General features: G+C 46.4%; 1 protein-coding gene and 1 long non-coding RNA gene across 7 annotated transcripts in view; both read right to left on the bottom strand.

Moving 5' to 3' along the window:
• CUX1 (cut like homeobox 1) overlaps window positions 1-26,347 on the bottom strand; it is a 364,561-nt gene that overhangs the window by 323,874 nt on the left and 14,340 nt on the right. The window lies entirely within an intron of this gene.
• LOC111096199 lies at window positions 10,223-22,937 on the bottom strand. Its single transcript, XR_005360551.1, has 3 exons — window positions 22,744-22,937; window positions 10,844-11,107; window positions 10,223-10,541 (listed from the first exon to the last, which is right to left on the bottom strand). It is a non-coding gene; the product is annotated as an uncharacterized LOC111096199 (long non-coding RNA).

Genomic DNA, 26,347 nt, shown 5'->3' on the forward strand with positions numbered 1-26,347 from the left:
ACCCTCTCTGGCCCATGTGCCCTCAGTATCCACCACCTCACAGGAACCTCCTGACCTTGGCTGACCTTGGGCTGGGCCATTTACCTCCCACCCATGGCCATCCCTGTCCTGACTCCTTTACTGACTTCTCTGCTTCCACTGAGCCTCTAAACATGCCAATGCTCAGCCCCTGGCTCTTTTTTAAATTCCATCCCTCAGGGAACTTACTCACTTACATGGGGTTAAGAACACCACCGGGCATGTGGACTCAGAGTCTTTCTGACCTCCCCTCACCTCCTTCAGTCCCCGTGTCTATGAAGCACCTACTACATGCCAGGCGCTGTCCTGGGCCCTGGGAGTCCGGCTCCCTCCTGCACCAAGTCTCCAATGGCCAGTCAGCCCTGGGGCTCTCCTATGCGATCCCGATGATGCCAGGCTTCCCGATTCAGATCCGGCCAGGGCATCCTCAAGTGCAGGGCCAGTGCTCACATGTGTGTCCCTTCCCAAGGCCCCACCCCCTCCCTGCCAGCCACGTGATCCTCATCCTTCACCTCCCACTTCCAACAAGGCCTCCTCCCAGAAGCCTTTCCTGATCACTCCTGTATCAGCGGTCCTTCTCCTGTCGACACCTAAAGTACAAACTGTCCCTCTGGAGTTCTATGCTGCTCAAGAGATTTCCTGCAGTTAACATGGCTGACTTATCCTGTAAATGGCCCATCACCCAGTTAAGGGAGCGACCTCTGAGAGGGAGGCAGGTCACAGTCGTTGTGGATTGTGGATCGCAGTGCTCCAGGGAACCGGCGAGTGCTCCAGCTCTTACACGTGCAGAGCAAGAGAGACGGAGCAGGGGAGGCCTGCCTGCAACTGGAACAGAGGTGCGGGGCTGGAGGGGAAGAGACACAAAGGGGCAAATTCAAGAGTCCTCCCCCCCCCCCCCCCCTGCCTGGTCCCCAGCAGCCAGAGGAGGTGTCAAATCACATAGAGGCCAGCGCTCAGCAAGCAATCAGGAAGATAGAGCCAGCTCCACACAGGCACAAGCCCACTCTGCCAAGGGTTAGGGTAAGCACAGATGAGACTACTCTCAAACCCAAGCAACCAAGCCCACAGGACCAGACTTTTAACACCTTGACATTGAGGCAGCATTAATGGTCAAAGCTGAAGTGAGGGATTCTACAAAGAAGTTGGCTTAAAAAGGGAAGAGCAAATTATCTGAAGCCTGAGCTTCTGGAGACACTCGGTGATGAAGGTCCAGAAAGGAAGAATAGCACGTTAAATGCTGGTCAGCTGACACACTCGCTGGCTTCTGTGATGTGCCCCTGACCAGGCATCAGGGAGGGTGCACACGGTGTGCTGCTCAGAACTTCTCCAGTGTCCCGTGAGCCTGCCCTCACCCCCCAGCCCACCCCATTTTTCCCTGGCAGCAGAGCCTCAGATCTGCCACAGCCAGGCCACTCGGCACACCAGGTACGACTTCACCCTGGCCACTGCCAGCACCCCAGGACGTGCAGTGGCATCTATGTGGCTCTAGGTGTGGGACTCGCTGCTGGAGGGCCAGACTTGGAATCAACAGTCTGCCGTTAAAACTGAGCTTCTGAGGGGCCACCTGAACAACCAGGACGCTGCTGCCTGAGCTGGCTCCACTACACACGTTCTGGAACATACCTCTGTGTAAGGAACCTCCACCATTTCAGCCACCAAGACTGACTCTTCTCTGCTTTGGAAAATTAAGCGTTCAGAAGAAAACAGAACCAAAATGCTTATGGTAACACGGAGCCTATTATTACCGTGGAAAATCAAATCACACTGAGACTTCAAATCTAACTTCTACAAAACTTTTTGAACCTTCTTATATGGCAATCTCCCCACAGGCCCCAGAAGTGCCTTCTTTAGAAGCTTTGAAGTCAGTCAAAAGCTTAGGGGACAAAGTAGAATCACCATTTACCTCAACATTTCTTGGCTTGTGCTATTTGGAGTGTCTCGGGGTTGAAATTCTCATGATTCCATTTGCTATCAACAATTTACTGAGTTGTTCATTGTATTAACCATGAATGATCAGCAAACAACTATGCCTGCTCGTTTATCTACTCTAGTTTAATTTGAGCCCTTAAAATAAATGTTCATGTCTGCAATAAAGGGTCTGATAGGATTCCTGCATCTGGAGACTATCAAACGAGCACTCCAAATCCCTTCCTTTGGTAGATTTCAAGGTCATTTGCTTTGCCAAGGTCTCTCAAAAACAAGTGTTGTTTTCCTTTGAAAGCACTAAAAATCTAAGTCCCAGGAGGGCAGGAACTGTCATAATCCTAAGTACCTAGCATTGTGCCTGGCTCTCACTAACAAACAATAAATATCGGCTTCATGAACAAGCAGATGAACCTTCCACCACAGCCATCCTAAACAGCATTCAACACATCTTTGCACTTGCAAGGTGTATGAGCACACTTCCTCCATTCGTGAATATCTGTGTTTACAGACCACATACAAATGCGTAAACACTTACCAGCTGCCCCCAGAAGGACATGCTACAGGACACACATGTGACATGGCTGCTCGCGGCAGACTGTCAGATAGATGTCCCCTCTGTCCCATCCTGCCCACGTGCGCTTGAGACCCAGTGCCGTACAACACGAACCATGACAAGAAGGGGAGGCTTTAACTAACACCAAGCTTTAACACCACTCTCTGCCGAGGGGCTCTTCTGTCATCTGAAAATAATACACTAAATTACCCGGGATTTCTAATAAACATTTAACAGCACGAGAAACACACAAACTCTACACAGCAAAATTCTTAAAGGCACAGAGAGATGATTCCAATGGCAAGAAATAAAGATTTAACTTTAGCTGATCTGCATGAACATCAGTGCCTCTACACCATCCAGAAATATGTTCTCAAAAGGTCATGTGCATAAGCGTCCGCTGTGAAGAATAAAAACAGTTGTTCTGGGTTTCTTGACAAATAAGAATAACCACTCTGTAATAAGAGCAACTGCTGGTGGGCATGTGTAGCCAAACAAGCAGGGCTTTGTGCACCTGGCCCTCACCACCCAAGGACCACAGTGGGCCGTGGAAACAGGGTACAACGACAAGGCGGTTGCAGCCAAGAGATTCAGACCTTGGATCCCAGGGAACTTGTGTCCCAAGCCTCCGCTTCAGTCTTAACGGATTCAAGGCCGTGGGCAAAGACTCAGCCTTCAGGCTTTCGGCTTCTTCCTGACAAACCGAGAGGATTGGTCTAATTTTGGTGATTGTACAAAACATTTCACACAAATGATGCAAACATTGTGAAAATCGTCCAGGGGGCGCCCGGGTGGCTCATTCAGTTAAGTATCTGACTTGATCTCAGCTCAGGTCTTGATCTCAGGGTCATGAGTTCAAGCCCCATGTTGGGCTCCACACCGGGCATGGAGACTACTTAAAAAAAATAATAATAATAAAACAAAAAACAGAAAATTGTCTAAGAAATAGTTCTCATTTTTTAAAATAAATAATTATGGTGGCTCCCTAAATACATTCCTCATCTTGAAGCACCCACAGATGAAATATTAAGTTTAAATAAGTTATTAAAAGTAAGTGCCATCATTAGGGAAACACAAATCAAAACTACACTGAAATACTACTTCAAATCCATTGGGATGGCTTCTATCAAAACAAAACAAAACTAAAAGAAACAGAAAATAAGTATTGGTGAAGTAGGGGAATCAGAGCCCTCATATACTACTGGTGGGAATGTAAAATGGTACAGCCACTATGGAAAACAGTATGGCCGTTTCACAAAATATTAAAAACAGAACCACCATATGATCCAGCAATTCCACTTCTGGGTATATACTCAAAAGGACTAAAAGTAGGGTCTCAAAGAATTATTTATACGTTTGTGTATGTTCCTAGCCGCATTACTCATAACAGCTAAGACATGGAAGCCACCCAAGTGTCTGTCCATGGATGAATGGATACACAAAATATGGCCTATCCATCCATACAATGGAATATTATTCAATCTTAAAAAGGAAAAACATTATGTCATGGGCTACAACACAGATGAACCTTGAGGACACTGGGCTGAGGGAAAATAAACCGGTCACAAAAAGACAAACACTGTTATGGTTCCACTTACATGAGCACCTAGAGTAGTCATCCACAAACACAGAAAAGTACAATGGTGGGTGCCTGGGGTGGGGGCAGGGGAAGGAGGGCATTAGTATTCAATGGGGACACAGTTTCAGTTTTACAAGATGAAGAGAATCCTGGAGATGGATGGTGGTGATGGTTGCACAGTAATGTCAATGTGCTTAATGCCGCTAAACTATACAGTTAAAAACAGTCAAAAAAAAGAAAAAATAGCCAGGGACCCCTGGGTGGCTCAGTGGTTTAGCTCTGCCTTCAGCCCAGGGCGTGATCCTGGAGACCCCGGATTGAGTCCCACATTGGGCTCCCTGCTTCTCCCTCTGGCTGTGTCTGCCTCTCTTTCTCTGTATCTCTCATGAATAAATAAATAAAATCTTTAAAAAAAAAACTGTCAAGATAGTATATTTTATGTGTATTTTATAATTTTAAAAATAAGGGGGAGGGAAACCCTGGCATCACATATACATTACATGTGTCTCGTGACCTCCTGATAGAAATACATACCATCACCTAGGAAGGAATCTAGCTGCACCTTCCCCCTCCCCGCCGAAAAAAGCCCAAATCTGATCTTCAGGTTCAGAATTAGATGATGGGGGGGAGGGGTCCTGGTCAATTAAGAGATTTAAAAGACTAAGATGCATGAACGAATCACAGTATGACGATCTTACTTGGTTTCTGATTCAAATAAATTTTAATTATGATATTTACGGGAAAATGGAAATTTTGAACACCGACCAGATAGTTGATATCAATGTTTTTTTTTTCTTTGCCATCTGCGAGGGAAGAAATATGATAATGGATTGTGGTTGTGTTTTTTTAAAAAAAGTCTTTATCTTTTAAAGATACACACTGAAATATTTATGGATGAAATAAGACCCGCTGTCTGGGATTTGTTTCAAAATTAAGTTGGGGTGGGGAATGAGAAAGTACAGCTAAAACAAGGTTGGCTGTGAGCAGATAATCCAGGAAGCCGGATAATGGGTACAAAAGGATTCATTATGCTGTTCTATTTGGGAATATATTTGAATTTGGAGTCATATTCTCCAAATACACTGAACGATACAGGGCATTCATCCCTTCTGAATGTTAAACTTCAGGTCCGACATTTCCAAACACACACCCGGCACTTAGAAATCCTAAGAAATCCAACAGAACAATTGCCCCCATGCCAACCCTGGCAACGGAACAATTTAAAGGCAAACATGGGTTACAAATTATACCGGGATTTTAAACATGTCCCTCAATGCCAATTAGGTCAGTATAATTACTCAAAAAGAAGAAAAACCCATCCTTTACAGACAACCCAAAGGGAAAGGGGGCAGGTCCCAAGCGTACCCAGCTGGAAGCCATCCCTGAGCACCTTCAGAGCCAGTGTCAGGGGGGCTGGCGTCCAGAGGGTCACATTTCACAGGCAGCTGTTCTGTCAAGCTCAAGGGCAACTGCAGGCTGGAAGGGCAGGCAAATAATTCCATGGATGGCCTGATGTCATTTGTAAAGTGAACAAAACACACACATCTCCTCTCAGAGAGGAGATGACACAAGTCTACCAGAATGTAAGCTCCTTGAGGGCAAAAATTATCTTGACCTCTCCCCACCAAACCCACAACCAAGAAGGGTGCCTGGCACATGGCCAGGTGCTCCATACGTGTTTCTTGAGTTCCTGAGTACTTGAATAGATATCATAAACACATATAGGAAAATATCCAAGGGAAATGAATCACAACGTTAATGGTGATTATGACTCTGATAGTGTGATTATGGTGATTGACGCATGACGACCCACTACCCCCTACCAGCCAGGACACGTGCACATACCACCTGTGCTCCAGCAGTACCATTACCACCAAATCAGGACCTTCTGTCCACCCAGCCCCCTAACATTGAGCCCCGAGCCCTACACCTGGCTCATCCTGCCACAGTTACAGTGGCAGGTGCCTTCTCCTCTCCAGACAGGAGCTCCCAGACAAACAGCCAGTACCTGAAGGAGCTCTGAAGCCTCAGCATCTGGTGTGGTGTCAGGCCGTTTGTTAAATTCAAGTAAGCGAAAACATTTCAGTTCCAACAGATTGGGGAGAAAAATGGGTTACAAATGTGAACACCTGTTAACTGACCCTTAACAGCTAACTACTAAATGTGGAAACTCATCTACTTAGAGAATCAACTATTTCGCATTGTTTCAGATGATCAGGAGAAAAAAAAAGGGGGGGGGGAATCCGAAGCACACAAAGTGATCCCCCAGGATAAAAAAAGATGCTCAGGAGCACACATTTGACTTCCAGGTGGACACAGCTGAAAGCAAACACTCAAACTCCCACCCATTGGCAGGAATGAGGTAGGGCAAGAATGAGGCAGAATGTGCCCTGAAGGAAGCAGAACCAGTCGACCGGAAGCACATGCCCACCCCCTCCTTCAAGGAGCCTGGACATCCAATTCTAAAGCAAGTCAGTGCCTCACACATCCCAAGACTCAAGACTTTGAATCAGAAGAACTAGAGCAACTCCCTGTTTGTCTACGCAGAGAAACTGAGGCTTGAGAATGCGCAGTAACTAGCCACCGGCCCTGCGGTGGGCGAGGGTGGCAGTAGCAGCAGAGCAAAGGACCTGGGGCAGGGCTCTGGGTCAAGCCGCCTTGCCCCCATGACACCCACAGACTGACTCTCTATGGTGCCACACAGGAGGAACTCCTTTGTCACACTGTTGGCTTTAATTTTTTTAGGTATGCCACTGGTATATGGTATTAAAAAAATATAAACATATGACTTTTTAGACACCTATTGAAATATTTATGGGTAAAATAATCTGAGGTCTTTTCCAAAATTCAAGTACGTGGGGGCAGAGATGAAACTAGACTGGCCATGAGCTCATAAGTGGTCAAGTTAGTTGGCAGTACATGGGGGATATGTTCTAGTTGCCTCTCTACTTTGGTGTACGTTTGAAATTTTCCGAGGAAAAGTTTTCTGAAGTGCTCCTCAAAATACCAGGCAGCAGCAATGCTAGCTTCTTCAAGGAGAGCTGGTAACACATTCTCTGACAAAAGAAGACAAAAATGGATGGGAGGTAAAGAGGGGAGGATGGAGGGAGGAAATGAAAGAAAGAAGGGGGGCAAAAAAAACCTTACTGCTGTCTTTAAGACTCTGCCCATAGGGACGCCTGGGTGGCTCAGTGGTTGAGCATCTGCCTTCAGTTCAGGGCGTGATCCCAGGGTCCTGGGATCGAGTCCCACATCAGGCTCCCTGCAGGGAGCCTGCTTCTCCCTCCGCGTATGTCTCTGCCTCTCTCTCTCTCTCTCTCTCTCTGTGTGTCTCTAGTGAATAAATAAAAGCTTAAAAAATAATAATAATAAGACTCTGTTCATAAAGGTGCCTGGATGGTGCAGTGGGTCAGGCATCCGAATCTCAGTTTCTGCTCAGGGCTCAGTCATGATCTCAGGACCATGAGATCAAGCCCCACATCAGGCTCTGAGCCTGCTGGAGATTCTCTCTCCCTCTGCCTCTCCTGCTCATGTTCTCTCCCTCCCTTCCTCCCTCTCTCTCTCTCTCAAAACTAAATAAATACATCTTTTAAAAAGAGAGCGAAAGATTGCCCATAAAGCTTATAGAAGAGGGGGGGGGGGAATAAAGAAAAAGAACAGTGTGGCTCGCTAAGAAGGAAGTTTATTGAACAAGTAAGTTATCAAATCAGTGGAGAAAACAAGCCATGTCAGTATTAGATCATTAAATCAGCATTCTGGCAAAGAACAATATTTCCAAACGTTCTGATGACAGCTGGATCAAACCCGCCAATACTTGACAGTAATAAATACAGTTATTTGGGAAGAGAAATAGGGAGTGACCTTACAGTTCCTCTGAAATATGCCAAATAAGGGAAGCTCGAAGCTGCAGGAAATGGAAAAGACCGGCTAATATTTGGCAAGCTTCCTTTATGATCAACAAATTAAAATGTTAAGGAAGCAATTTGTTGAGAAAAGATATTTTTAAAAGGAGCTGAATCATGCAGGTTCAGCCCCGGATATGGTCAATTGGTAATTTTAAATCATTTTTTAAAAGTGAATGTTTTTGGCCCCCAGCAAATTGCAATGAAGACATCCGAGAGTTAATCATGGGCCCGCCTCCCTCTGGGCTCAGGTGGAGGGAGGGCCGCCCGCCTGGGGTTGGGGTTGCTCTTGGCCCTCTGGCACGAGCTAGCGCGCTCGAGCTCTCTCTCTCTCTCTCTCTCTCTCTCTCTCTGCTAGCGCGCTCGAGCTCTCTCTCTCTCTCTCTCTCTCTCTCTCTCTCCCCCTCTCTCAGCTGAATCCTGGTTCACAGCGCCTGCAAAGTCAGCTGCCATCGGAGGTGCTTTCACGACAGGAAGATAAACATGAATGCAGCCAGAGTCCAGCTCTATGTTTCCAGAGACACTGGATGCCAATCCATTTTCAATCCATGGCCATCTGACCTACTTTGGATCCAGAAAGCCTAGGTTACTGGATTTCTTCAAGGAAAAAACAGAAGTGTACTGGTTTCCATGATCCGCTAGTAAATAGCAAGGTGTTCTTGGGATTACAAAGCCATTCCCATGCTAGAGGCCAAAGTATACCTTCATTAAGCAGCCACGGTTCACATGGGGGGAGGGGAGGAAGGGGATAGCCTTTATAAATAGTGGCTCACGTGACTGTTAAGTCATTGGAGAAGAAAAAGTCCGGGGAGGGGCAGGAGGGGGTGCTATCCTCTACAGGGTGGGAAGGGGACATCTGAGCTGGGACCTGAAGGAAGTAAAACCAACTGAGGCACACCAAGTCAGCCTCTAAAATGAAACCCTACCACCACCACCCCCAGAAAACAGAAACTGAAACCCTTTTGGTGAGTTTTGTCCACTTGCTTGGTTACGAGCTGCTTTAGCTGTGTCCTAACCTTGAGGGATCTACATACAGCCTTTTTTGCTAGCCCCACCATGCTCTCTGTTAAGTGGGGGCATTCAGCCCCTGCAAGAACTGCGGGCGCCAGTGCCCACCTGCCCATGGCGGACGAATGTGACCAGAGGACCCACATGGGAACAGACACATCTGGCTGCGCTGCTGTCCATACACTTCACTAAAAGCTAGCAGACCTGGAGGCCCCAGAATTTCCAGGGAGCTAGTTCCTATCAGCTGGCCAAAGGCCATCTATTGTCCCCACCCAAGGTATTGGTAAAGTTCATTAAACCGCCAGCCTCGGCAAGGGAAGGTCACCTCTACCACCTTTACAGTCAGACTTGGGACCCCCCTGCCCCTACTGAGACAGAGGTCAATTCAGCAGGTTTTGTAATAAGGACTTGGTAGGATTTGCTTTTGTTTTGTTACCTTGGTTCTGCTCCTGTGGCCTCTGGGCAGAGCCGGCTACTACAAAGCAGCTGGGGGCTGAGTGGACGTACCGTATCCAGACTGCCACATCCACCACGTCCAAAGTGCCACATCCAGAGCACCACGCTCCATGTGGAGCGGGCAGGCCAACCAAGAGCATGGGACATGGGCACGCAACCCACCCAACATGCCTACACACTACACAGAGCAGTGACCTGGACATTCATACAACTCGCTCCCAGACTCAGAGTCCTTACTGCTAAGCCAGCCTGGGGAAGCAGGTCTCTGAAAAGTCCCAGGGAGAACGGTGAAGGGGAGAACAAAACCCCCACAAAAAAAGACCAAAAACACCTTCTTGCGCTTATGCGAAGCCACAGGAAGGATTAAGTTATTCTGAGCCAGGTGGAGGGAAGGGTGCAACAGCCTTGGGAGGACAGAATGGGGACCAGAAGAGCCCTGTCCATCCCTTTGGCTCATTTCTGAGAAAACAGTCCCTCAGAGTTTAAAGGAGCCCAGCCTATTAATCCTCCCTGGTTCAATCCCATCTTCTCGCTTCACCTGACTCCAACCTCACTCACTCAGCTTTATTTAATTCAAAACAGCTGATTCCAGAGGTGTTCATCCTCATTTTTCATTCTAGTCCACATCATTCCAAAAGCTGACTATTAACTAAGAATGTGAAAGGCCTTTCTGTGTTGAAAACAGCTTTTATGTGTTGAAAGTGGATGAAAGCCATGCATTTTGACTCCTGGAACGGGGGGCGGGGAGGGGGGAAGCATTTCTCTTTATTTCTACAGATATTTCAAAAATATAACATTTATTGAATGTTGTGCCTATCATATGTAAGGCAAGGCGACAGGGGCTGGAGTGCCAGAGCCCAGCACAGCCCCTGCACTGGTGTAAGCTGCCTGCCTCCAAGAGGCACGAAACCAGCACGCAGGGAATTGATGCTGGGTACAGTGAGGGCAGAAATACAGGCCAGGCCCAACGGGCCCCGGGCTGGGGTTCAGAGGAGGGTAGCTTCTGTCTGTTGGAGGTGATCGGAAGGGCTCCTTTCAAACAGGAACTTGAGCTGGGCAGGGCTTCAGAGGCTGGGGGAGCGGACATGAGAGGGTGCTCCTGGGGGGAGACACGACGTGGCGTGAGCAGAGGCTCAGTGGCGGCAGTTCAAACACCCAGGGGCCTGGTACAGCTGGCACGTGTGGGAGTCAAGGAGGCACAGAGGGGACAGGAAGAGGTCAAGGAGGATGAGGCCCAGGGAGGGATCCCAAAATTAGTTTGGCTTCAGGACAGCAGTTTCGGTTTAACGATGAAGAGGGGACTGGAGAGAAGAGGAAAGCTTGTAAGCTCCTCCTGGGGTTCGAGGGAGGCTTTTCCTCAAGTGCCACGGCAACAGTGTCAGAGCAACGTGACCAGCTTACCCCCAAGTCGTCGAAACTGGAGAAACGGTTGAACTTCATCTAACTGGGGCAACTTTTGAAGTCACTAACCACAAGGAGGAAGCATTCCCCTTGGGCCTGCAGGAAACAGATTGCATCGCTGTGTCTGTCCTGGCTGGGAGAGACACAGCCCTCTGAAGGCTTTCCATCGAAAGGGAAGAAAATCCGTCTGCTCATGCCATCCTTCTGTGAAGTCCACTTCATTTCCCACAGCCACCGGCTTCTTGATGGGCCCATTTTTAGAGCCTTCAATTAGAGAATGGAAAACACAGGCTTGGATAAACAATTCAGGTTAGGGAGGAGAATGGATGGACACACCACTCTAATGAGGTAAACAAATTGCAACTTGCTCACTTCCTGCTGACCCAAGCTGTTTCTAACATGGCGGGGCGGGGGGGGGGGGGGGAAGGGGATGGGGGGGACACGGGACACACACGACAGGACACATGGAGAAGGTGCCATGCTAAATGTTGGGACTTCAGCTACAAAATCCCTACAGAAGCACTGAGGGCTCTCCTGCTATGCCACCTGGCCACCTGTAAGTTCCCTGAGCCTCAATCTGTCAATCAGTGAGACATGACCAGACCCTACAGAAAGAAGATCACACAACCAGGCGTGATTCCTCCCATTAGGAGGCCCAGACCGGCCAGGCTACCAGGCCAGATTCACAGACTCCAAGGTCAACACAGAGGGAGCAGAGGGGCCAGGCCAACCAGGAAGGCCAAAGGGTTCCAGAGACAGAGTTCCGGAGGATGGGAAAACAGAATCACTTCTGCAGGGACGCAGGGCCAAGTAGGGTGGGGGGGCTCCAAGGGAAGGGGCAGAAGATGAAAAGCAAGAGAGGGATGGGGCATCTGGCCGGCTCAGTCAAAAGAACATGTGGCTCTTGATCTCGGGGCTGTGAGTTCAAGCCCCATGTTGGGCAGAGATTAGAAAAATAAATAACTTAAAAAAAGACAGAAGCAGGGAAATTCATAAAGAGAGGGAAATATATAACCTGCAACAGATCATCACAATCCAAAGCGAGTCTGGTTTTAGTCCTTTTGAGTGTGTGTGTGTGTGTGTGTGTGTGAATAAAAACAGGTGGGAGCACACTGCTGAGAATGAGGTGCCATTTCTTAGTCCAGCAAGGATGTTAGGGTTAATAATAGCTCCTGTTGGCAGAGCAGCTCCCCAAAGGCACCTCACATCTACCCCCTCCCTTTGTTTTTTTAACAACCTAGCCAAGAAGGGCTCGCCTTTTACAGATGAGGGAGTGTAGCCCTGCAAGCAGCAGACGATGCAGGCAGGACTAGAACCCAGGCCCCAGGTCCCAAAGTTTGCGTGCTCCCTTCTTCCCGGTCCAGCCCAGGCCCCTACAGTAAGGAGACCAGTGTTCCTGGCGGTTCATGAAGCCACTTCTAAAGACGATCCCAGCATGTGTTTACCATGTGTCACTCACTGGCAGCCTGGTTGGAAGCTGCTCCCAAGATTGCTGTAAAAGACTAAACTGGTGTTTCCTATAAAACTGGTGTCATCATATATGGCCTACCCTGATCCAAAAATGTGGGCCTTTTGAAATCGTGTAAGTTCCAGGTTAACAGGGCAGACTGACACACAGGTCATCTCTATGCCCTCTCGGACAGAACAACTATGGTCTAAACTCAGGAGACAAGTGGAGAGATGAGGGAGTGAAGGAGAAGCCCCCCCCCCCCCCCCCGCCCCACACACACCCATGTAAGAGGCTGCAAAGCTGTTGAACCAGACACTATAGCCTCAAGAGACCAGGGGAAGCTTATAGCCTTGACCTTGAGATGGGACCCAATATACAGTAAGGTCATCTGTGCCAAAGAACTCGGAAAAGACTCAAGACAGGCGGGGGGGGGGGGGGGGGGGGTGTTTGGAAGGTGGGAGTGCAAGTTGGGCAAGATGCCGTTTAGACCTCATGCAGTCTCAGGACATGTCCCCCACTGTCAGCAGAAAACTGAGATGTCTCTCCACTACTTGCAGGCGGACTGAATGAACATCCCAGCCTCTTCCCCAGCCTGGTCACTGGAAGACAGTCAATCAGACATATAGCCCCCAACCACCCCTCCTTGCAGGGAAACAAAGGGTCTCTCACTGAAGAAACTGTCAGCCCAAAACAAGAGCCACAGATACAGACACTTTGCGGACTCCCCCACCCCACAAAAACACCTGGTTGATCTCTTATAGTGAAGGCCAGCAGTCAACTGTCCCCAAACCACCCACCCACCCACCCACACACACACGCACGCACGCATGCACACACAGCTTCCACATAAGCATGCTAGTGGCTTGCTCTGAAGTATGGATAGATGATGCAAATGTCACCAGGCATTCGACAGAATCTCTAACTGGGACCAAAACAAAGAAAGAAAAAATGAAAAAAGACGAAGCAACAGGAGAAAAGATAAATAAAACCAGTCTAGTCACACTACTGGGTACCAACATCAGAGAAAACAGACCACATTTCCTGCAACATCACAGGTGAATCTCCATGACACAAGAGTCAAAAAGTAAGTGCCAGCAGTCAGCATGCTGAATTAATATCATTTTTATAGAGCTCAAACCCAAGCAAGAGTAAATATCACAGCATTTAAGCGTATAGACATTTGTGATAAAACAAATGCTATTTTAAGACTGTGGCATAATAGAACCAGAACTTAGGACAGGGGTCTCCTGTCTGGATAGGGAGGCAGGAAAACAGGAGAGGAGGAGTTTACAGGTGGATGTAAATGATTGGTGACATTCTTGGGGCAAGAGGGAGAGAAGATCACCAGGTTACTACACTTTGTGATCAAAATGTGTTACATGCAATTGTTTACAGGTATTAAATTGTATGTTTTCTTAAGGATTTGAAAAGTAAAAACGAAGAGGGGGCACCTAGCCAGCTCAGTTGGTAAGGGTGTGGCTCTTAATCTCGGGGTCCTGAGTTCCAGCCCCACGTTGGGTGTAGCGTTTAATTAAAAAAAAAAAAATGTTTTAAGTAAAAATAAAGAGAAGTCAACGCGAGCAACAGAACTTTAAAAAGACACCGTGGTGAATATAGCCAGTGAGATCAAAGAGGACACTTAATGTACAAAAACAAGAATAGGTCATAAGAATGGAACATTCAGAGAACAAGAAAGAAAACTCAGAAGTTACAAATATGACAGATAAAAGTTCAGAAAGATTGGGCGGTTGAACAGTTCCTCCAGGATACATCAAAAAAGACAAAGACATGAAAAATAAAAGGTAAGAAAAACGGCCAGATATGGCCCTGAGGCCCCACGTCTGAATAACGAGCTCTGAGCTCCGGACGACACGGAATATAGGCAAGGAAACAAGACCCGCCCTGAGGTGCATCTTCCTGATCTCGAAAAAGGGGAAGGTCAAGACCATGTCTCTCCAAGTGGCAGAGAGACAGAGCAAAGGATGGGAAATGCCACTGTCCCCAACAACAGGAGCCCTGGCTGCCTGGTCTTCCTGATTTCAAGGGCATGGCTTTCTGATCTGGAATGCTGCGCTCCACAACCACCTTTATCAGGAGCTACTGGAGAAGAGCCCCCCACCCCCCCCACCCCCGCGCCCTCGTGAGATATTAACCGAGAAAGTCAAAACCACAAGATTTCGGGAGACAGGCGATCCTACAGTGGAAGGAAAGATGATGGTGAAGGGGACCAGGAGGAGGGTGGTGCCGGGGCCAGGCAGCAGCTAGTCCCAGCTGGAGCAGAAAGACAAGGGGCCAGGAGCAGTACTGCCAAGAAAAGATGAGGCCCTACCAGTCTGATGGGTTCCCATATTTTAAGAGACACAAATTCTCTTGCTAGAAGAGAGTTTGGGAAGAAATCAGACCTTGTACACAGAAATTAGTATTTATGAGTATTTATGTAGTCAGAGCCATCTGAACGCTGAATATGTGAAAATCAGTTGAGCCCAAAGGAGAAACAGGACTACCCCTGCAAGGGGGAGAGGGGTGAAGGGGACCTTTTGTGAGCCCCCACTGCACCTGCACATCTCATAGCGCCACACCAGCAAGCAGACGCCCACCCTGAAACCCAAGGACCAGGATCAGGATCAGAGAAGCCAGCTTCCCAGACAAGAGACTGTGCCAGGGCGCAGGTACCAATGGTGGGGAGATGTGGGCAGGGGGCTGGTTCTTTTTGAATACTGATAGAATTTTGATTGGAAACTGAAAATCAAATGCTTTGAATGAAAGAAAAACATGCAAAAACCAATGACTACCTTTAGACAATTTTTATTTTCAAATTAAATACACTCAAGATGTACAACTTTTTTTCTCCCCCCTTTTATTGTTCCTTCAACAATTCCAAATTGTGATAACTGTACGAATCACACAGAACAGTGTTTATCCTGCTTTAATAACTGTTTTTACTCCCTAATCATCTTCTTTTTTTACGTTTAAGTCATCTCTACACCCAATGTGGGGCTTGAACTCACGACCCCAAGATCAAGAGTCACATGCTCTTCCAACTGAGTCACGCAGGCATACCCTCCTTGACCAATTTTTTTAAAAGACTGATTTATTTTAGAGACAGAGAGAGTACCTGTGTGTGCAGGGGGTGGGGAGAGGCAGAGGGAGAGAGAGTCTTAGGCAAGGCTCTGCACTGAGCATGGAGCCCCATGTGGGACTCAACCCCACAACCCTGAGACCATGACCTGACCTGAGCTGATGCTCAACCGACTGTACCAGCCAGGCTCCCCTCCCTGACCATTTTCTAGTGGTGGAACCTAGGAGGTTGGCTCCAGCCTGGGCTGCAAAGGGTCAGATGGAGGAGGCCACAGCTTCCCAGAGGCTGCCTGGAGCTGCTGGGCCCCGGCATGACACCCCAGGCACACCTGCAGGGGAGCTTCGAGCCCTTACCAGGCACTGACTTCTCTTTCCTTATCACCCAAGATTTCTCACCAACAAACTTTCTTACTCGGCCTCTGAAATCCCTGCTGACGCATGTTCTACACAACGATTTCACCATTTCCTCCAATTTTCGTATTTCTATCATGTACCTAAAAAGTCAGATCAAAGCAGGTTTTATATGACTTTCCTACATTCAAAATTCAGGCAACAGTGCCACTCCGTTCAAGATTACCTGACACAGGAGGGAAAGAACACTAATATTAGCTGCTCTGTCCCTCTCCTGTACCCTCCAAGGCAGCTCCCCTTTGGAAAAGGACAAGGCTGCCTACATAACAGCTCAAATCTGCTGCCAAGGCAGAAACACCTACTTGGAAACAGGCTTCAAGATCTTGGCCAAGAAAACAAAACTCAGAGCCCGACATGTAAGTCACATGGCCCAGCTGCTATATCCTGCTCGTCGCTGTCAGCAACCACTGCAGAGAGCAGACCAAAGCTCTCCAGGCCGGCAGAGATGCCTTGCAAGTGTTCTGTGGGACTACCCACATTCTGTTTTCTATTTGCTGTGCATTTAAGAAGCTGCTAGAAATCGTTCTCATCCTTCAAGGTAAGCACATTCCGTAGGCCCAGAGCCTCACCGCACAAGAGAAGTGAAGTCAGAACTAAATCTGGCCTTGCCAGTGGCCTAGCAGGCTGAGAAAATAGGAGAAAAACCAATTACTAGTCAGTCCCCACCAACACTGAACAATTCTTTCGCCATCTGGATCTGAAAGGACTTCCACTTTGAAATTCCTCCTCTCTGTAGGAAGTTTGCCACCAAATATTAAAAGCCAAAGGTGCCAAGTACTGCATGACTCACATTTTTCATTTGCCCACTGAACATTTGACGTGGAAGTTACTCACACCCAAGAGCAGGCTTTTGCCTTAAAAATACATTATTCAAACTGAGTTGGGTTTAATGTGGAAGCAGATATTTTTAATCTTATAAGGCGGAAAAATCTCCAGGGAAAAGCATAAAAGAAAAACACAAACAACACAACATCAGTCTGTACCCAGTGACCAAGACAGCCCAGGCATCAGGGCTGACACTGTGACAGAGGACAGCTCCATCTGGGTTAGTAACACTATTATTCTTTTTTTTTTTTTTTCCAAGATGTATTTATTTTAGAGAGAGAGAAAGAGCAGGAGCAGGGGGAGAAGGAGAGAGAGAGAATCCCAAGCAGACTCCACACTAAGCGCACAGCTCAACACAGGGCTCAATCCCATGACCCTGAGATCATGACCTGAGCCGAAATCAAGAGTCAGATGCTTAACTACCTGAGCCCCCAAGTACCCCACTATTTTTCATTCATTCATTCATTCATTTATGAGAGACACAGAGAGAGAGGCAGAGGGAGAAACAGGCTCCCTAAGAAGCCTGACTCGGGACTCGATCTCAGGACCCCAAGATCACAACCTGAGCCAAAGGCAGACACTCAACCACTGAGCCACCCAGGTGTCCCTATTATTCTTTTAATATAAGGCAGTCTGTATTGATGAGCTGCCTGCACCACTACTCTCCTTGACTCTTTCAGGCTAAAAAAACTGAGGACAGTATATCAGGCACTGTCCTAAGCTGAGCCTTAAGAAAACCCCAATAAAGTATGGAGTTTTACTATCACCCCTTTTTTTTTTTTTTTTTTACAAAGGAAGCAGGTTAGATGCCCAGAGTCACACAGCCAATAAACAGAAGAGCAAAGGTTCCAAGCCAGGAGGGTCATCTGCCACCCAGGTGGGTGTGCCCGCAGCCAGGAGGGCCAGCAGCTGACAGGCTCTGGGCACATCCAAAGGCTATCCATCTAGAAAACCCCATGTGGTGCAGCCTGGGTGGCTCAGCGGTTTAGCGCCTGCTGTCGGTCCAGGGTGTGATCCTGGAGTCCCCGGATCAAGTCCCACATCGGGCTCCAAAAAAAAAAAAAAGAAAAGAAAAGAAAAGAAAACCCCGTATGCTCACACTGAGAACAGCTCCATGAGCAGCGCAGAGGCTCCTCGAAGTTCGTTTTCCAAACACATGTCTTCAATCTAGGCCCCGACATTTGCCAGGGCACAGGTGAAAGCAGGGCCTTCCCCACAGGATGGTGCATATAGGCCTCAAATCACAGTGTAACTTAGTCACTTCTTAGTGGCTCGGGCTAATCATACTGGAAGTCGGGGCTGACATCCATCGTGAATCCCTCCAGTCCTCAAGAGTCTACCTGTAGAAGTTGCCTCTACACCACAAAGCCCAGGCCTGCAACTCTTTTGTCTTTCTGGTCTGCTCCCTAGCTGACCCCTAGTTGTCCTACCAAGAGAACATCCCTTGCCTTCTTCCAATGTGTTATTTTAATATGTTAAGACCTTGAAAAGCAGATGATTGGTATTATTAGAACCAAGTATATATACCAGAGGAGCTGGGTCTAAGAGATAAGAGAGGTTTGGGAGGGCCTAATAGATAAGAGAGGTTTGGGAGGGGTCCCAAGAGCACTGACTGTAGGCCATCCACCTGGCAGCTCAGCCCTCTGCAACACTGTGTTCTGGAAAACTCTACAGGGAAGATAAGGAAGGAGTCACTATTAAAATACAAATTCAATAAAACCAACCCTCCCTTTTAAGAGGATCTAGACCAATGCTTCTCAAATTTAAAGTGCATATGAATCACCTGGGGATCTCATAAAATTGCAGATTCTGACTCAGGAGGTCTGGGATGGGGCCTGAGATTCTGCACTTCTAACAAGCTCCAGGAGATGCCCAAACTGCTGGTTCGTGGGACCTCTTTGAGTAGTGAGGGTCTCGATTTAGACCAGTGCTAACAGAAATATAACATACACCACATAAGTCATTTTAAATGTTCTGGCAGCCACCCCCGGGTCTAGCTAGCTGGTCTCCTCTGTGCTGTCCCCTATCTCAATCCCCATACCACAGCCTAGGACCAGTGGGTGTTAGCCAGGAAGTAATCAGAATTTTAGCTGTTTATGAACAGTATAATAAACCCCTAAGTACTTACCCATCTGGTGGTCCCTCAGCTTCAACAACTGCTAATTCATGACCAGTCCACTGTGTACCCTACCCCTATCACAAGAAATTTTTTTTTTTTAAAGATTTTACTTACTTATTCATGAGAGACACAGAGAGAAAGAGAGGCAGAGACACAGGTAGAGGGAGAAGCAGGCTCCATGCAGGGGGCCTGACGTGGGACTTGATCCCGGGTCTCCAAGATCACGCCCTTTTAAAAGCTACCAACACCCATCCCAGACTAGCAGAATCAGAATCCCTGAAGGTGACCCATGCCCCAGGGGATCTGCTGGCTGATAACATCAGAGGCAGGTAGCCGGAGGAAAACAGGTGTGGCTAGAGCAAGGACTCAAGGTTGCCTAAGGGGCCTTACTGTCCCCTGCCCAAGCTCTCTACCCTAAGGGCAGGGCCCTCTCACCAAACCAGGTGGTTGATAAACTGTGGCCTCACTCTTTCCCCTCAGGGGCAAGGCATCAGCTGATATACCCCTGGGCTCAGGCCGAGGAGACCACAGGTCACAGGGAAAAACAGCCAGAAGGAGAGCAAACACTGGAAGAGAGAAACCAACTAGCTAGCCCAACAACCTGCACAGGGAAATTAGAGTTAATGGATCTGACTGAACAAAAACTTAAAATGGACACAGTCAAAACCAGCAGAGAGGAAAGAGAGGCTGGTGGAAAGAAGACAGAGAAAATGACCTTAGAAACAGAAAAAAAACAAACACATGAAGGGGTCTGTCTTAATAACTTCAGGAATAATCTCGATTCTGGATTTCAGGAAAATAAAATAGATTGCACAATTTTAAAATCCAGCAGAGGAAAAAAAAACCAAGTCAATAAAACATTATAAGACACCTTCCCCAAAAATAATGGTAAAAAGAAAAGCGTATAATATTGCACAAGTCCTAAAATAACCATAATTACCCTAAATGTATGCCAATTAAATTCACTAATCAAAGACAGACTCTTAACCTGGGTTTAAAAAACAGAATCCTACATCATATATCTAAAATAAACACATCCAAAGCAAAAGGATATGGAAAGACTGAAAATAATGTTAGAGGAAAAAAAAAAGTGTTATCGGGCACACAGAAACTACAAAGAAAAATAAACAGAAATCTTATAGCAACAATACAAACAGAATTTAAGGTGAAAAACATCATAAAGGAGGAAGAAAGAGTCTACATATACACCAGAAAAAAACTATTAATCAGGAAAACAAAGACCATGCTCCTATGTGTATCTAACAATACAGCCTTAACATAATATAATAAAATAGCTGTCAAAACTATAGGAAGAAAATCAGCAGAGACCTAGAAAAATTAAGTACCACAAATAGGCTCAAAAATAATAGAGAAAACTTTATCACCAAACAGAAAACACATTACTTTTGAACACATACAGAACATCTGCAAAAATCCACCAAGTGCAAAGGCACTCAAAAGGTCTCTTACATATTTATTCTGGAGAAATCAGCATCATGTGAACTACGTCCTCCAACTATATGCAATCAAAACAGACATCGAGATAGTCTAAGAAGTTTTCTTTTTAATGTCAAAAATCTAGAAAATATCTACTTTTAACTAACCCTTGGGTTCAAGAGGAAATTATAAGGGAAATTACAAAATGAATACAATTTTACAAAGTGCATAAAAATGAAAGCACGAGGTGTCAAAGTTTGTGGAGCACTGCTAAAGCAATCCTTAGAAGAGATATTACAGCTTTGAATACATTTAGCAGAAAACGAGAAAGAATTTAAATCAGAAAGCTGAGCATTCTGAAAAAAGAAGTCTGGAAAAGAGTGGCCTCTAAGAGACAGGAACGAAATGAAGAAGAGAAATTGGTGACATGAACAAAAAACAAAGACAAAGAGGTCAAGAAGGGCAAAAGCTGGGTTTCCTTGAGGGATTAATAAAACAAACAAAAACTCTACATGAGACTGAAAAATAAGGTCGCAGATAAATTCAGAGGCAGAGAATCTAGAAAGAAGACGCGCAACAGCTAGCACTAAAAGCCAGATTTGCAAAACTGGTGAAGCTCTTGTGAACACTCATACAAGAATAAATGTTAAAGCCTAGATGCAATAGATGTATTTCTAGAAAGTTACCAAATGCCCAAATTGGTCAACGAAAGGCTGAAGAAAGTGTAATGGTAAATGCCTGCCAGCTGCGCCCAGTCTCAGGACCCACGGTAGAACAGCTGAGCCCTACTCCACCCTGACCTACAGAGGCCATCCTCATCTCAGAGGAATGATTCCAAAAACAGTTTTCACCCCCTGTATAGGAGACCTGTCTCATTTCAATTCCAACTAGGTAAAAAGTATGGGCCAATTTTTTTTGTGGGGGGGGTGGGGATAGAACTGATGTAAAAACTCTACAACAAATCCTACTGTATGTTAAAATATGAGACCAAAAAAAAAAAAAAAAAGTTTACCCCACAATGCAACGCACAATTTGACCTCAAAGCACCCATCACCATCATGTAATTTATCACAGACACAGACTGAGGGGATCAGAATTGCACAGACTTGAATAGATCGTTAAGAAGAAGTATTTACTAAAGGTCAATACCTATTTATTATTAAAAAAAAAAGAAAAAGAAAACCCTCAGTAAAGGAAAGGGACTCAATGTAGTTCCTCAATCCGATTAAGGTTTCTAACAAAAAACCCCTTTAGGCACATCCCCTTGGTGACCATGAAAGGACAGGCCACCATCACCCACCAATAGGCAAAAGGGTCCCCAAGGCTCTGGCCCATAAAACAAGTAGCTCTGGTTCAAGGAATGGAAGGAAAGAGACAAACAAAAGTGTCACTTTTTTGCATCCTCAGAGAAAGGCAAGAGTCAAGGTAATCAGAAAACTAGAGATTCAGCAAGCCTGCCAGTTTCAGAATCTGTACACAAAGCCAGTTGTTTCCCTCTACACCGCAACCATCAATTAGGAGGAAAAAAGTGTGTTGTGTGTGTGTGTTTTTTTTTAAATAAGACACTGATCACAATGCTACTACTACCTCTAATAAAGAATTCAAGAAATCTTTTTGGAGGAGGAAGACCTAAATAAATGGAGAGATAGCTTTGTTCAAGGATGGGACAACCTAAGAGTTCACTCCGCGTCCCCCACCTCCTGCCGCCAAATAACCTGTATTATTTCATCCAAATCCAATAAAACTCCACCGGAATTTGGAGGGAACCAGACAGAAAGGTGCACGAAAGAACAACGGACCTTGAGTTGCCAAGGTATTTTGAAAAAGAAGAGCAAAGAGGATAAATCCACCTGATCAGAAATTAAAATGCATATAAAGCCACCGTTAAAGAATGGTGTGGTACGAGCGTACGAGCACAAGAAGAAACAAATAGCTGGGTAGAACAAATGAATGACCCCAGAAACACACCAGACTATAAGCAAGACAGCATCCCAAAAACCACTGGGACAGCTTGGCAGGTAGTGTTGGAAAAACTAGCTAACTCTCGGTACAAAATCCATCACCAACCTAAAGATCTAAACGTGGAAGATCAATCTATGGCTATCAAAATAGGAGTATCCTTGGGACGCCTGGCTGGCTCAGCTGGTAGAGTGTGCGACTCTTGATCTTGGGGTTGTGAGCCCCATGTTGGACGAAAAAAATCACTTAAATAAACTTTAAAAATATATACCAATGTCTTTGTGATTTCAAGTGGGGAAAGATGTTCTCAAGGTGGAAATCACACCAAACATAAGGGTAAAGGTCTGACAGATTTGACTTCATCAGAATTAGGTTCTGCTACATACTGAAGGACACCACAGTCAAATCAACAAGAGACTAAGAAAAGATTATTTGCAACAGCGAAACCGACAAGGGATTAGCATATAAAACATACAAAGACCTCTTGCAAATCAGCAAAAACATGGTAAGCCATTAAAAAAAAAAAAAAAAAACCCACTATACGATGAGACAATTTACAGAAGGGTAAACGTGGAAAATCTAACAAGTATAAAACAGGTCAATAACAAGTATGAACCTTACCGGTGATCAGAGTAAAATCACACAACGCTGAAGTACCACTTTAAAATCATCAGAATGGCAAAAAGTCTCCAGGAAGTGCTGAAGTGAACGTGGAGAGAGCAGTGATGCCTCCGCTCTGAGAAGCAATCTGGCAGCGCTTAGTGAAATTAACAATCCTTTTTGCTCTGGACTCACCAACCCACTCCTGGGCCATCCATCAAGTGGTATGTGTTAAGGATACCCTAAGAATTGGGGTGTTAAGAGGCCACAAAGCGGGGCCACCCCCCACAGAAATGGACATAGGAGCTGGGGGTGGCGGATTGGTGCTACAGACTGAATTGTGTACCCCAGATTCATACGTTGAATCCCTAGCCCTTGATATAATGACATCTGGAGGTGAGCTTTTGGGAGGTACTTAGGTTTAAATGAGGTCATAAGGGTGATCCCCATGCCAGAAGTAGTGACCTTCTAAGAAGAGACATCACTCTCTCAATCCCCTTTGCCATGTGGAGGATATAGCAGGAAGATGGCTGTCTCTCCAAGCTAGGAAGAAGGCGCTCACCAGGAATGCAATCTTCAGGCACCTTGACCTTGGACTTTCAGCCTGCACAACTGTGAGAAATAAAACATGTGTTGTTGAAGCCACCCGGTCTACAGTATTTTGTTCTATCTGCCTGAGCCAAGCAAGACAAGTGGATTCTTCAAATGGAATCCAATGCTGCTATTGTGAAGGTCGACCAAAATGTAGGGAGGAACTTGAACAGATTTGAAAACCAGTGATGAGTGAAAAGGAGGGAGAGAAAGATGTACAGCACAATGCCAGACAGGCATGAAGCTATCTACACCTACGAAGCAAGCCACACAGTTCCCAAGAACACAGCCATGTAAAGGCATAGTAAACACACCAGCCTGGGGGTGGGGGGTCCGGAAATGGCTCACAGAGGAGAAAACATTTAATAAGATGAATCATGTGTGCTGTGAACTGAGGAGTGATATAGAGTGAGAGACACACATGCACACACAACACACACACCCTGGAGGCAGGCAGAAGACAGACCTGGACTTTCCTGCCACTCATGTACAAAAATGAGTGCTAAACCTCTTACATTTGACTCAAGGATCTCAATCTCTGATATGATAAAACAGTTGGCAAGATGTTGCTAAACTCTTAAAATGACCAAGAACTGAGTTGGTAACAGCCCCTCGTGGTGATTGCACTCAGGAGGTGCCATGGCACGCCTATCTGAATTGACAGACCCACGCAGACACACGTACACAGCTGAAAAAGATTCGGCATTTTGCTGTAACTTATGGAACCTGTCAATTTCATTCACAATTTACACCAGCTTCTAATTATACTTAACTGAATATTAACAATTCTAATTGCTTAATGCTTTATTGGCTCCATCTAAAGTATTGAGGGACATCTGGCTTGGCAAATGGGATCCTGCCTGCTACTAAGAGAGTGAGACTGGAGCACACATTCCTCCTCATGCTCTCAAGCCTCCCCTCACCTAGGACCAGAGCACCTCAAAAGCATTACTCCTAAGTCCACACCAGCAAAGCAGTCAAGAGAAACTTCCTACCATCTGGATCGTATCTGTAATATTCCTGCTTCGTGTCGCAGATGGCTGGAGGCAGAGTGACTGCAGGTTTGAGGGCCCAGGCCCCTTCCATCTTCCTGCTCCATGACCTGTGTGCATCTGCCCCAGCCTGGGCACCCCCTATGGTGCTCAGATTGGTGGCAGCGGGCCCCAGAGCCTCCTTGCCCGCAGGCCCGTTATGGGCTTTGGTCTGGCTCATCTTCTTTCATGAGAGAAGCAGCACTTTCTCATAAGCAAGGATGTCATAAGACATCCCCTTGTCTCTGTGGCCAAAACAAAGTGAAATCCCCACCACGCCTGGCCAGGGGAAGGCAATGCTGGGGCAGTTTAGACAAACTTTTTTTTTTTTTTTTTTTAAGTTTAGACAAACTTCTCATTTCATCCCAGAGCAGGAAGGAGTGAGGGAGCAAGCCAGCAGTGTCTGCTCTTAGCCAAACACACAGTCTTTTCACAAGCCCCTCTATCACACACTGGTTCCAAAGCGCAACGACCCCACCACACAAGGCCCTGGAGAGGAGGCCAAAGGAAGACCAGAGCAGAATACGATGGGAGCAGCCTGGGCAATAAAAACGGAGCTGCAGACAGGAGGTCAAAAAGGGACAGACTCAGGGCACCTGGGTGGCTCAGTGGCTGAGTGTCCACCTTTGGCTCAGGTCATGATCCCAGGGTCCTGGAATCAAGTCCCACATCGGGCTCCCCGCATGGAGCCCGTTTTTCCCCGCTGCCTCTCTATCTGCCTCTCTGTATCTCTGCCTCTCTCTGGGTGTCTCATGAATAAAATCTTTAAGGGTGGGCAGACTGAAAAATGTGAACACAGTGTCCTCGTGTTCAACCCAGCATTTCCACTCCAAGGTACATACCTATGAAAAGCAAAAACACACTTTGCACACAGAGTGGTATTCACAAAAGCAGCAGTATTCACAAAAGCCCCAAAGCACAAACAATCCAAATGCCTGTTTATGAAAGGAGGATCAAATGTTATATACCCATACCATGGGATATTATTCAGCCATAAAAAGGAACGTGCCACAAAGCGGATGGACCTGGAAGATATTACACTGAGTGAAAGAAGCCAGACACAAAAGATCACATATCATATGATTCCATTTATATGTGAAATATCCAAAACAGGCAAATCCACTGAGACAGAGAATACAGTAACGATTCCACAGAGCCTGAGGTGAGAAGCGGGAGGGGAGGTGTGGGGCAGCGAGAGGGAAGGCGCGGGGAGTGGAGCGGGAGGGGATGTGCAGAGCAGATGCAGGGGGGTTACAGCTACCAGGTACGGATTTCTTGTTGGAGTGGTGAAAACGTTCTCCGATTCAACTGTGGTGACAGTTGCACATTATGAATACACACACAAAAAAAATGAATTGCACAGTTTAAAAAGGTTAAAGCAGCCAATTTTATATGAATTTCATCTTTAAAAAATCAAGAGAGGGATCCCTGGGTGGCACAGTGGTTTGGCACCTGCCTTTGGCCCAGGGCACGATCCTGGAAACCCGGGATCGAATCCCACATCGGGCTCCCGGTGCATGGAGCCTGCTTCTCCCTCTGCCTGTGTCTCTGCCTCTCTCTCTCTCTCTCTCTCTCTCTGTGACTATCATAAATAAATTTTTTAAAAATTAAAAAAAAAAATCAAGAGAAATGGGGCGCCTGGCTGGGCTCAGCTGGTGGAGCGTGCAACTCTTAAACTTGGGGTCATGAATTCAAGCCCCATGTTGGGCACAGAGGCTCCATAAAAAAAACAAAAAAGTAAAAAGTAACAGAACAGAGGTATTGGGCATTGTGTCCAGGGAGATATTCTTTGAAGAATGTTCAATAGAAAAAGAAATTTTCCAAGAGCACTCTGCACCATCGTGCCCCACCCCCACCAAAATGTAAAACCAGTTGTACACTCAAATGTTTTCAGGTCACACTGTCCCTTATAAAATAGAAATCTGTAAGATTTTTAGACATCCTAAAGGCCCTAACCCAAATAACAGTCTCTGCAGAAGCTTCTGAGAGCAGGGGCTCCTTGG

The sequence above is a fragment of the Canis lupus genome, chromosome 6 (assembly GCF_011100685.1).
Source record: "Canis lupus familiaris isolate Mischka breed German Shepherd chromosome 6, alternate assembly UU_Cfam_GSD_1.0, whole genome shotgun sequence".
NCBI classification, from domain to species: Eukaryota; Metazoa; Chordata; class Mammalia; order Carnivora; family Canidae; genus Canis; species Canis lupus.